This window comes from Panicum virgatum, chromosome 8K, assembly GCF_016808335.1.
Source record: "Panicum virgatum strain AP13 chromosome 8K, P.virgatum_v5, whole genome shotgun sequence".
Classification (NCBI taxonomy): domain Eukaryota; kingdom Viridiplantae; phylum Streptophyta; class Magnoliopsida; order Poales; family Poaceae; genus Panicum; species Panicum virgatum.
The window spans coordinates 14084603-14096773 of NC_053143.1; the positions used below are offsets into that span (position 1 = coordinate 14084603).

Genomic DNA, 12171 nt, shown 5'->3' on the forward strand with positions numbered 1-12171 from the left:
AAGTTCATTACACTTGCTTTCCAAGCCTATAGCCTTGTCCAACAGTGCCTAGAAATTCGGGAATGTGTGACTCTACAGTTGAAAGTTGAGTGGACCTATAAGACCATCCAGGAAGCGATCCTGTCTCTTTGCATCAGTATCAACTTCGTTAGGCACGTAACGAGACAATTGAATGAACTTGTCCCGATACTCACTGACTGACATGTTGCCTTGCTTCAAAGCCAAAAACTCCTTCTGCTTGAGCTTAATTACACCTGCTGAGATATGATGTTCACGGAAACTATTCCTGAATTCCTCCCAAGTGATGGCATCTGCATTGGCGTGCTTCGTAGTATAAGCATCCCACCAATCAGCTACAGATCCTTCTAAACGTCCTGAGGCATATAAGACCTTCTCACGGTCATTGCACTGCGTTATCTCTAACTTATTACTTATGATCTTCAACCAATCATCAGCATCCAAAGGATCCACCGAGTGAGAGTATGTTGGAGGATGATGGCTCATGAACTCGCGATGCTTATCTCTGGGTGGCTGGTGCATCTGGTGTGGTTGCTGGTTTTGCTGAGCTTGCAGGTTCTGAATAGTGGTGGTGAGATTTTGCAAAAGCTGCATCTGAGCTGCTAGGAACTATTCCATTTCTGGGTTTGGTGGTGGAGGTGGCACTTGGTTCTGCTGGTTAATTATGTGAGCACGTCTCGTGCTTGGGATGTTTTGACCTCCTCCTGACCTGGTGTTTACCATATGACTGTTAGAGGGATGAGTCTTGGATAAGAATGGTGAACCGATAAAGGTGGATGAGGTAGAAGAGAGCCAAGATATGAACCCAAAACATGTTTTAAACATTTTATTTAAAGAAGCAAAAACAAAACTCCAAAACAAACACTTGTTCACAAATCATGCATTATTACATCGCACGCCCTCACAAGAACGGTTCTAACGAGACAGACTTAGAGGGATAACCAACCTAAGAACCTAGTCTAGACCAACGGTGAGGGGTCCTGGTGTTGTTGGTGATGGTGATGCTACCGAGGTCAAGAGGTTTCCATCTGACTCAAGTTCCATGATATGGCCATCCTTTGTCTCAAGTAGAGGCAGACTTCTTCCTTTTCTTTTTCTTCAGCTTCGTTCTTTGACGGGCAGCTGAGGAAGCTGGCTAAGCGGGAGAGATGTGAACCTTAGAAAGTCTGGTGCTTTTGCGAGCAGTCTTCTTGATCCAGACAAGAACCCAAAACTCAGAATAATTGGAAAACCAAAAAGGAAACAAAGAACAAGAAAATAAAATAGATTTTTACGAGAACATAAGATGTTTTAGGAAGCTGACATGGCTGGCTAGAAAATGAGTCCTTAATTTCGACCATTTCTATCTAGGCTAGCGTCCTACAGTCAACACAGCTCTGATACCACTTCTGTCACACCCGATTTCAGAAAGAAACCAGATGCATCTCATATGTGCGCCAGGATCAAGTTTACACACATATGATAGACGTCATAAGTGAAATATATCAAAGACAATGTCCAAAACGTAAGCAAGAGAGAGTACATAACATTATTACACTCTGATAAATAGACACAAAGGTCTTTAGAAGTTCCACCGATATCCTAAACAAAATCTTCAACAAAGCTTCATCCAATCCCACGGGCAATTGACTGGTGAACGCACGCCAAGAACTCCTTGAAGTTGTTGTAGTTCTCCATTCCGATGTTCTCTTCTGAGCAGCAATTAGACAATGGTGAATACACTTATGGTTGGTACTCAACAAGTGGGGGAAAATGCAAGGCTATCAAGAAAAGGCTGAGGTTTATAGCAGGTAGCATTTTAGTTGGTCAAATTTTATTAGCAGGCACCTATTTACTAGATGTAAGTTTATACCAACCCACTTAAACATATAACCATAAAGGATCCAACACATACCAACGAACCAATTTAATTTATTCTTCAAGTTCAATTATCATGTGAGGGGTCCAGGCCGCTCATGACCGTGAGCATGGCTGATATATCAGTTTTAAACACTCTGCAGAGGTTGTACACTTTATCCACAAGTCGCGTAAAAGTTTCGAAGAACTTTGGACCCAACCACGCTGTGCTAATCAGGCACAATACCACACTTCCGATGTGTGATTGCATAGGGACGCTACGAAGCCTTTACAAAGATTCCCTAGTAAGAAGTAGTCCGCTAAGGTTTCCGGAGCAGTAGTAGAGTATAAACCTCCCTAATGGGCATAGTGTCTTAGCAAAGCCCACTTCCCAAGAGGACCGGGTTATACCCCGACAACCGCCGCCCCTCTTGCCCTTTCGGTAAGACCGCTTTAAACTAGAGTCTCTAATTATTCAGCCAAGACCAGAGCCATGTGGTCCTTGTGGTTGTACTATTTTCCTGGGTGGTTCTCTATGTTCCAATCAAATCATATGATCTTGTAATTAACCACAACATAACAGCATATATAAAGCATGATTAACAATTCTTAAAATATTATGATATAACCATTCCCAATGTTAAGCATCTAAGCATTTCTACCGAACAGAGATATTAAACCCGATGTTCAAGGTTTTGGGGTAAAAGTCTAGGTAAAGTCCTTAATAGGAGTGCCATCAAATTTATGCAATTCAATAATAAAATAAAGTGAATTATCATGCTATTATTGGGACAAAACGAAATGTGAAGGGGGAGAAATCCACTTGCCTTTCTTGCCAAACTTCTGAGTCTCTTCCTCGAACCGCTGCTCTTGATTTCCCTCGAACAGCGTGTCATCTACACGATCACACAAGCAAAACATACAACAAAATAAGAAACAAGACATAAAATTGTTAAAATAGATAAAGATATGGTGATAAAGATGTTGTACGCGTTCCATGGATTGCGTGAGCGCAAGAATTGCTGAAATCGGAGTTGAAACGAGGAAGTTATGGCTAAAACAAGGTTTCAGAGGGCTTATTTGCGAAGAAACAGAACTTCCTGGGGTTAGATCTGAAGAAACCAGGGACTAGATTGCAAATAAACATTAGATACAGGGACTAGCTTGCAAAAGTCCTGGACGGCGGGTACAAATTTTAGAAAGTTTAGGGGCTAAAACAGAAAAGAAAGGACCTTTTTAGAATTATTTTTGAACTGCTGCGGAGCGCGGGTTAATTATCAGAAAACCCAGGGGCTCTTTTGCACAAAGGCCAAGGGTTGACCGGTATGTTGATGGAATTGACTCAGATTATATTGATTCTGTACCGCTGGATCTCGATCCAACGGCACAGATCGGGTTTGGGCGGCTCGGCGGCTCGGTAGGCGGCTCGCGGCTCGGCTTGGCAGGCAGGGCTCGGCTCGCGCGGATGAGCACGCGGCTGGTGGCTCGGGGCGGAGCGAGCGGCGCAGGCGGCGGCACAGATCGCCGGCGGCGAGCAGAGGCGGCAGCGCCTTGCCGGACTTGCTCGAAATTGAGCGTCTGGCCTCCATTTCGCGTGGGGTTTGGCCGAGGAGAGAGAGGAGAGCACGGGGAAGAAGATGGTGGGGTCGGGGAGGGGACTTGGCGTACGAAGAGAGGCGCTTGGCGGCGAGGGGCGGATGTGGTGCTCCGGCGAGCAATCCTCAGTGCAGGAGAGGGAGAACGAGAGGGAAACGAGATGGCTACCTTTCTCACCTCAAGGCGGAGCTCCAGTGGCGCTTGGTTAGCGAGGAAAGGCGGCGGAGAGGGAGATCGACGGTGCGGCGGCGCTCCGAGCACAGCGGCGGCGCTGCGCGTGCAAGAGGGAGCGAGGAGCGGGGAAAGGAGCGGGCAAGGGGGCTTCGGCGCATGCTTTATAGGCCGAAGAAGGGGAGAGGGAAGGTCGGCAGGGAGAGGAAGAGGAGAGGGCACGGGAGAGCTTGCCCGACCATTAAGGCCATGAGGCGCGACCGTTACCGGCCGAGGAAGAAGAGGAAGCGAGGGGACTGCGGCGGCACTTCACTGTGCACTGGATGCGAGCCGGAGTGGGGGAAGGGGAAGGCGAGCGGCCACGAGAGGGGAGCGGCCGGCGCGAAGGGGGACGGCCGACGGCGCTCAAGACAGTGGGGGAGGCGAGGCGCTGGAGGAGGAAGACAAGCCCGACAGGTGGGCCCCACATGTCGGTGAGAGGGAGAGGAGGGAGGCCAGTTGGGCCTGAGAGAGGTTGGGCCAGGATTGTTGTTGGGTCAAGCGGGAGTTGAGCAGGAGAGAAAGAAAGGGAGGGAAGGAAGGGAGAACTGGGCCGGGCTGGAAGAAGAGAGTCACTCAGAAAGAAAGTTTGTTGTTTTTTTTACAAACACAAACATCATTTGACTTTTTTTTTATTTCAAACAATTTTAAATTTCGGGTGTTACAGCAGGTTTTCTGGGAGGCATAACTTTCTCATCCGGACTCCAAATTGGACGTTCCATATATGAATTTCGATCGTCTCGATGAGATCTACGTAATGGTGCAGTCCAATTGATGATTTGACAAACTTTTCTTGACCGGTCTGACCGGTTTGTACAAGAGGTCTGACCTGTCTGCCCAGATTGTCCAGACAACCTGAGTCGTGCCAATTTTGGGTGTCAACAGAAGGAAAGGTTTTCTTCCAAAAAGAACTATAAAGGAAAGGTCCCAGGTACCATGTTTTAACCGGCTTTTAACTTTGGGGTATATTCCATCTTTGTTAGTAGCTAGTCTGGTAGTAACTTAGGGTAAGGGTATCGATAAGATAAAACTCTAGTGAACAGATGTTTTCACGGGAAAGAGCTCGAAAGCTGTATTTGACTCGACCATGTCACCGAGTTTCTACTGCAACTGGACGGACAATATACAGTTGAGATAAGCGGTGTTCTTGTTTCTACTTTGAAGTGCAATTGTGATTATACCTTCATTTTTCTTGTCTGTGTGATTTTACCGTTACTATTTGCAATTCATTATGATTTTGCCCCTATTTAACATGATTTTTCCCCTATTTTGATCACTAACTAGGAGCAAAATCGCATTGACTAGGGTCAAAATCATGTTGACTTTTTAATATAAGTGCAAAATCACAAAGTTTTGAAAAATAAGGATAAAGTTACGATTACACTATAAAGTAGGGGCAAGAACACATATGGCCCTTTCAAAAACAAGAAAGAGTATATTACCTAGGCTTATTAAACAGGGAAGTCCTTCAGGAACTATATATTGCCTAGGCTTATTAAACAGGAAGTCCTTCAGGAACAGTATATTGACTAGGCTTATTAGGCAAGGAAGTCCTTCAGGAACAGGGAGATAAGAGTCTCCTTGAGGCTGACATTGAAAGTGTAGGCATCCCTGCCCTGAAAGTACCACAGCTTGATCAGCCTTGTCATGTCCACCACTACCCGTGCCGTCGGTAGTATTCCGCGGTCAACCTCCATACATTCCAGATTGATCCTCCTCCACGCATGCTCTACCATCATGTCAAATGTCACCATTGCATTCTCCATTGTGACGCCATGCTCCTCAATGTAGCACTCGAACGAACTGCTCGGATCCAATTTGCTCTTTCGTCCTAGCTGTGCATATATAACTTACCAACTTTTAAGTGTATTATTATGAAAAAAACAAAACTGTAGTTATGCTTAAGTAATTTATAAAACATCTATAATAACATTTTCATATAGGAGGCAACTAGGCTGAGAACTCTCTCTGTATATTGCTATCGCGAGGCCCCCACCATATTAAATCCCGCGTGGGCCCTATACCTTATCATCTTCTTCCTCCCTCAGCTTCCTCCCCGCACGGTTTTCTTCCGCATCGCACCCTCCTGCCCCCGACGCTCCCACCTCTCCGCCCCGCCGCTGCTGCCAGAGCCACCGCCCCCGCTGCTAGCTCATGCCATCCGTGGCGCACGCCCTCCCCGTCCTCGATCCTTCTCCACCCCCACCCTCACCCCCACCGCCTGCCTCGCTAGCGTCGCCTTCGACGCCGACGAGCGCCGCCCTACTCCAATCCCTCCCTTCCCCTCCTCTAAGATATTCGACCTCGCCTGCCTTGCCACCTGCCTCCGCCCCACCACCGCCCAACTGCCGTCCTCCACCACCCGCCCGGCGGCACCACCGCCACCAGCCTCACTGCCCACAACCCGCAACCACCGCCGATCCAGCGGGCTCTCTGGGCTTTCCTTTAGATACGATATACACCAATCCTTCCCTCAATCTAAAACCCTAACCCAAACCCAAACCCAAAATTCTAACCCGAATGGAGCTCGCCGGAGAAGATGAGGTGCTCACGAGAAGAGGAGGAGGTGGCTAGAGAAGAAGGTGCTCGCAGGAGAAGAAGTGCAGCAAACTTACTTTCTTCTTCTCTTTTGTAACATGCAATGTCATTGAGGAAGCGACCGGTCTCTGCAGATCCAAGCACCATGTCAGGTATGTTGACTGCCCAGTCGAATGCTTCTTTGGTTACCCGTTTGCCCAAGCCAGCAAGGGCCACAATGAATACTGCCGGCGCTGCCGACGACATAACGTACTAATCTACACTCTCTTTGAAGCTTGGCATATAGTTTCTGTGAAACCATTCCGCCTCCTTAAAGTAATATCCGCTTAGCAATTTTAACTGCACACGTACGATTACAGAGATGTGCGATTAATAGCTTGTAATATTAACGTGATGAGCTAGTTAACAACAAGACACGTTTACTAGCTATGACTTTGTCAATCTCGAAATATGCCGGTCTAGTCTTTCAGAGAGGTAGGACATGTATTTGTTCATAGCGTGAGCTTGTGTACGTGTGTATATAAAGATCATTCTTCAAAGATCCGTGCACTCCTTCGCACAAGAGCGGAGTGACGTGCCTGTGGGGACGTTCCCCTCATGTTATTAATAGCAACCTATGTGAAATACTTGAAACTCTTTCTCACCAAAATTAGGCCCATCATATCACTCACGAAGGTTCCTTTTATCGGGCCAAAAGGTTTGACGAAAGAGGCTGCAGACCCATTTTTTTATATTAGAAAAATGTTTCTACCGAAAAGCTAATACTTTTTACAGTAGTAATTTTCTATACCCACCTTTTGTACCCGCGTATTAGTTTCCTTTGGCACACACTTTACTTTCTTTTGCACATGCCCATAATTCGCGGCATTATTTGTTTTGGAAGGATAATAATTGATATTATTATTTTATGGAAGGAAATAAAAGACGTGTATTATTTTTGGAAAGAAAATAAATAATATTCTTGATGGAAGGAAAATTAAATACGTGCATGTGGCATGTACATCTCCACTAGTATAGTAAAAAATGCTATTGATTTTTGTGGTCTTCATTGTGCAACTTTGACCACTATTTTATATAAGAATTTAGTTATAATATCTAAGAAATCCATAATTAAGACTAGGAAAATACTTTAATTTCCAAGATATACTTTGCGTGTTTGTAACCAGAGAAAATCATAAACTTATAAAACTTTTGCTCGAGAGCCAACCAGCAACATACTAGAAACTTGAATGGCAGCAACTGAACGTACTAGAAACTTATACATCACAAGATACGGCCTTGGAAGGACATGGACTATAAACTATGTACTTTACGTTTTCTTCCTAAAATTAGGAGCTAATACTCGACAGCGTGATGAATACCAGATAGTAATAAGTACCATTTCTATCAGGTGAGGCATGCGGTACATCTCGCAAGGTTCCAAAAGGTCCTCAATTTCATTGATAGTCTCCAGAAGTTTGATGTACAACACCCGCAGGTATTCTGGTAGAGTGGTAACCATACTTTCATCCCATCTGCTGATAATAACATATAAGTTAGCTTGCACAATTTGGTTATCTGTTAACCAAAACTTATCAAGTTTAATTTTTTCTTGAATTGTAGTATATGTGGTATAAAAAGAAACAGAGGGAGTAGCATCACATGCATATATGATTAGTATCAACATGATGGTAGAGTCATCATTCCACGCTACTACAGAATAGGCCTTTGATCCGGCACATTTGTCCCAGCCGCTGTTGGGCCTGGGACCAAAAGGGGCTTTTGTCTCAGGCCCAACGGCTACCCGGGCGGGGGGGGGGGGGTGCAGGGGCCTTTGGTCCCGGTTGGAAACACCAATGACTGTAAATTGTAAGAATCTCGTGACAAGCCTCATAAGATATTTGACTGCTTATCCAAGTACTTATCCATTCAACATTATAAGCATAAAATACTGTTTCCTTATTACAACTTTGCGCGAGTATTTCCTACCATCTAACTCTTTCTAATTCTATATAATTGAATTGTTTAAACCCTACCAAGAACTGCCTCCGTATAATCTTGCATTGATCACTGGGTACTACTTATCATAATTCCCAAGAAGAGCTTAGTGATAGTTATGGACTCAAGAGATCCAGAACAATACAAAGACATGACTGACATTTTGAAAATGCAATTCTACTACTACTCCCTCAGCCACCGTTACTTTGAAATCATTCGTTACATCAATTTAATTGTTCTCAATCATGCACAGGGTTTGGAAAAAATTCATCAAAAATCATAAAGGTAAATACAGCAACAAACTAAAATTCAAGACAGATTTTTCGGTACGTACTGGATGATTCTTTGCACGTTTCATTACTTTTATTATATATTCATATAGATACCTAATAACTTCTTTTCTCTTAAAGTGTATGAGGCAGGCACAAGGCAATAATTTATGCAGATACTATGTTTGCGGGAACATCCATGGTCTAGTTGGTCCTCGAAAGAAGTATAGAGATTGGGAGAGGGAAGTAAGTAAAAAACTTTGTCAATGTTTAAACTCGTATAGTAAATAGTCGCAATTAATATTCCCACTTTTCCATAGGTCCAGGCGTTGTACGATCAACTTATACCAAAGGAAAGGATTCTAGCGATTCAAGAAGCCTTGTGTGGATTTATTGTTAAGCAAGTCCTCGACAGAAAAGGGCGAATTCTACTATGATGGAGAGTCGAACATTGACAATAGGAGCAAATACGATAATATTGTGTAAAACTTTTCAGGCACTTTGTATATATGTAATTAAAAATATGTGTATGTAAATATATATGTGTATATATCTAAGCATATCTATGTATGTGTATGTAAACATATATATATATGAACTCCAATAATATATATGTATATAGATATTTGGTTATATAATATTTGTCTTGAATAATTTCCTTTATAAATGGAAATTATGTGCACATGCATGTAGGGTAAGATGGCTTCTCAAACTGAAACCAAATAATTCCCCATAATAGTTGGCTCCGGATCTATCCTTGGGGGTAGAATGCATAGTTAGCAAAAAGAGAGTGTCATCACCGTTAGTTATATAAGATAAGTGAGTAAGTTTATAGCTAGGGGTGTTAATTGATGATTCTTAGGTGCACCTCCAACTCTTTTTAGTTCAAAGTTTTATACTAATTTTCTAAATTAAGATCTCATTTTGAAGAAGTAGTAGAAAATTTTGAACTAAAAGAGATGGAGGTATACCTAAAGGTCACCAATTAACACCCTATCTATAGCCTGCAGTAGATATTAGCCAAATTGAAGTAAATAAATTAACTTATCGTGCCTTTGTATTGCTTCATTTAGTATCCGGGCATCTTCCAAGGTGGCTTGAGTATCGTAGGTGTCATCGATCAGGGTAAGGCTCTCCACAGTGGGCTACTGCATCCCACTCTGTACCGGGATGGAGTACCGCTTTAGCGAAAAAATCCCCGCAGCGGGGTGCTGTAATCCACTCTCTATGATTCAGGGTGCCCCTCCGCTCGCTATTTCCAGAGCAAGAAGCGGACGTACTGGACCTGCCACTGTGGCGAGGCGCCGTTGCTCCCCCTCCTCCTCCTGCGCCGGGCAGCGCTCCGACGCCAGCGCCGTGCCCGCCCACTGCAGCTGTGCCTAGGCGCTAGGGTTGAAAACGAAAACTCGCGCGCCATCCCAACCACGCGGCCGACGAGCGCGGAGGGGGCCGCCGGAGAGGAGGGAGGGCGGGCCGCCGGGGAGGGATGGCCGCCGTGCGCCGCGCACTGACCTCCCTACCCTGCCGCGCACGGAGCTCGGCCGCTGTGCCGCCGTCCCATGAGCCGCCGCGCGGAGGGAGCTCCACGGCCGGGAGGGAGGGAGGAGGGCGCGGCCGGCGGGCTTGGGGAGGCAGCCGCCGGTGGAAGAAGAGATGGGGAGAGGAGAGAGAGAGAGAGAGAGAGAGAGAGAGAGGCGAAGGAGTGGCCGCGGCCGGCGAGGGAGGCCGCGGTAGCTCCACCCTGCCGAGGCCACCGCGCCGTGGCCACGCCGGCGCGCCGAGGCCTTTGCGCCGCGCCCGCTCCCGCGTCAAGGTAGGGAGGGAGGAGGGGCACGCGCGCGGCCCTGCCATGGCCGACCTCGCGCCGTCCCACCCTGAGTCCGGCGCCGGCAGCCGGGGACGCGGCGACGAGCGGGGGCGGCGGCGAGCTCCGCCGGCCCCGCGCCAGGGAGCCGAGGCCGAGCGGGCGGCGCCATTCGATTCGCCGGCGCGGGCCAAGCTCGCAACAGATGGAGGACCCACGCGGGCCGGCCGTCATGGGGACGCGCGCCCTTGCTCCTCCCCCCCGCCCCCTGCACCGCCGGATAGTGAGGGAGGGGGGCGAACGCCGCGGCGCCTCGCCATGGCCGCCGCGGTGCGCTCGGCCGGCGTGGGAGGAGGGAGGGAGGGAGGAGGGAGGAGGAGGGGTGCAGGCGGAGGCCGCCCCGCCCCGCCGCTCCATGGCCGAGCCGCCGCGCCGCGTGGGTCGCCGGCGCGGGCGAGCCTTGCCCGATCGACATGGCGGCGACGCGGCGTCCGCGAGTGCCACGCGTGCACCGCGACGGAGGGAGGCAGTCGGGGAGCGCCGTCCCGCCCTGAGGCTGGCGCCAGCAGTCGGGCAGCGCCGCCGCCATGGCCACGGGGGGCAGGGGCGGAGCGTGGGCCCGCTCGGGCACCGGCCGCACGGGCCTCGGCCTCCGCGCCCGGATCTCGCCGCCGCATCGTGAGGCCCGCCGCCGGAGGAGGAGGTGGACGGCGGCGGAGGCCGGAGGAGGTGGCCGGCGGTGGTGGTAGGGGGAGGAGGGGCGCGGTGGCGGAGGGAGAGAGAGTGGGGCCGCGGTCGGAGAGAAAGAGAGAGTGGGGAGGGAGGGGGGTAAAAAAAGGAAAAATAATTATGACACGTCGGCCCCACTCGTGGTAGTTGGTATAGAGTAGAAATTTAGTGAGTGAATGAACGCGGAGAAACTGAATATAGAGAGGAGAATCTTGATGACCAGGTAGGAATATTCGTTTTATAGAGTGAATTTAGAGAGTGACGAGTGCGGAGAGCCTAACAACAGCAAACACCTTGGCGAGTATTATTCTTGCGCGCGAGTGTTCCTCCTCATGGAACAATCCATTGGCGTAGAAGTATAACTCCACGATGCGACTCCGAGTGTAGGTTAGGTTCACATCTTCATAAAGACCCCTCCACCACCTTCAGATAAAATTAGAAACTAACACATGCATCCAGCTAATAATAAGATCCGGTTTGAATCTAATGCATGCATCTAGCGCCTTGTTTGAATTATTTAGGACTAAACTTTAGTACGAACCAAATTTTAGGTGACTAAACTTTAGTAAAATATGTTTGGATTTATGGACTAAACTTTATGTGTAACCCATATAGAAATAAAAAAGTACTTTTTTGCCATTGGATTTTGCTGCTATTGTACTCGCATGCCCATAGTGAGGGGTAGTTTGGTTTTTTCGCAGTCCGCTGATTGCTTAGTCCAAAATAGATGAGTTTTGAGGGTAAATGGACTAAACTTTAGTTGGAGTAGAACTAAACTTAAACTTTAGTCTATATTTTATATTTGAAAAAAGTTCATTTTACATGCTCAAACTGTCGTACACTTCAATTTTCAACCTTCAACTACAAAATGGATGACAAAGGCCATCCAACTATCAAAACTGGATAAATTTGACCCTTAGGATGGTTCCGAAGGTGGCTTTAAATTTTTTTTGAAAATAAAAATTCTAAAAAATCAAAACTAATTCGTTTTAAATCATAACTAGATATTAGTTATTTAAAAATAATAGAAATAACTAGAAGCAACCAGATATTATGAATACAAAAAAGTTTGATCTGAATAACCGACAAGTATCATTCCAATAGATAGATTATATTTTTAGAAAACTTCCGATACATATTTCATATTTTTTATTTATAATGAATTACTTATAATTTTTTATTTCAAATTTAAAT

General features: G+C 46.7%; 1 pseudogene; it reads right to left on the reverse strand.

Moving 5' to 3' along the window:
- Positions 1-5198: 5198 nt before the first annotated feature.
- Positions 5199-12171, reverse strand: part of LOC120645480 — a 49520-nt pseudogene continuing 42547 nt past the window's right edge.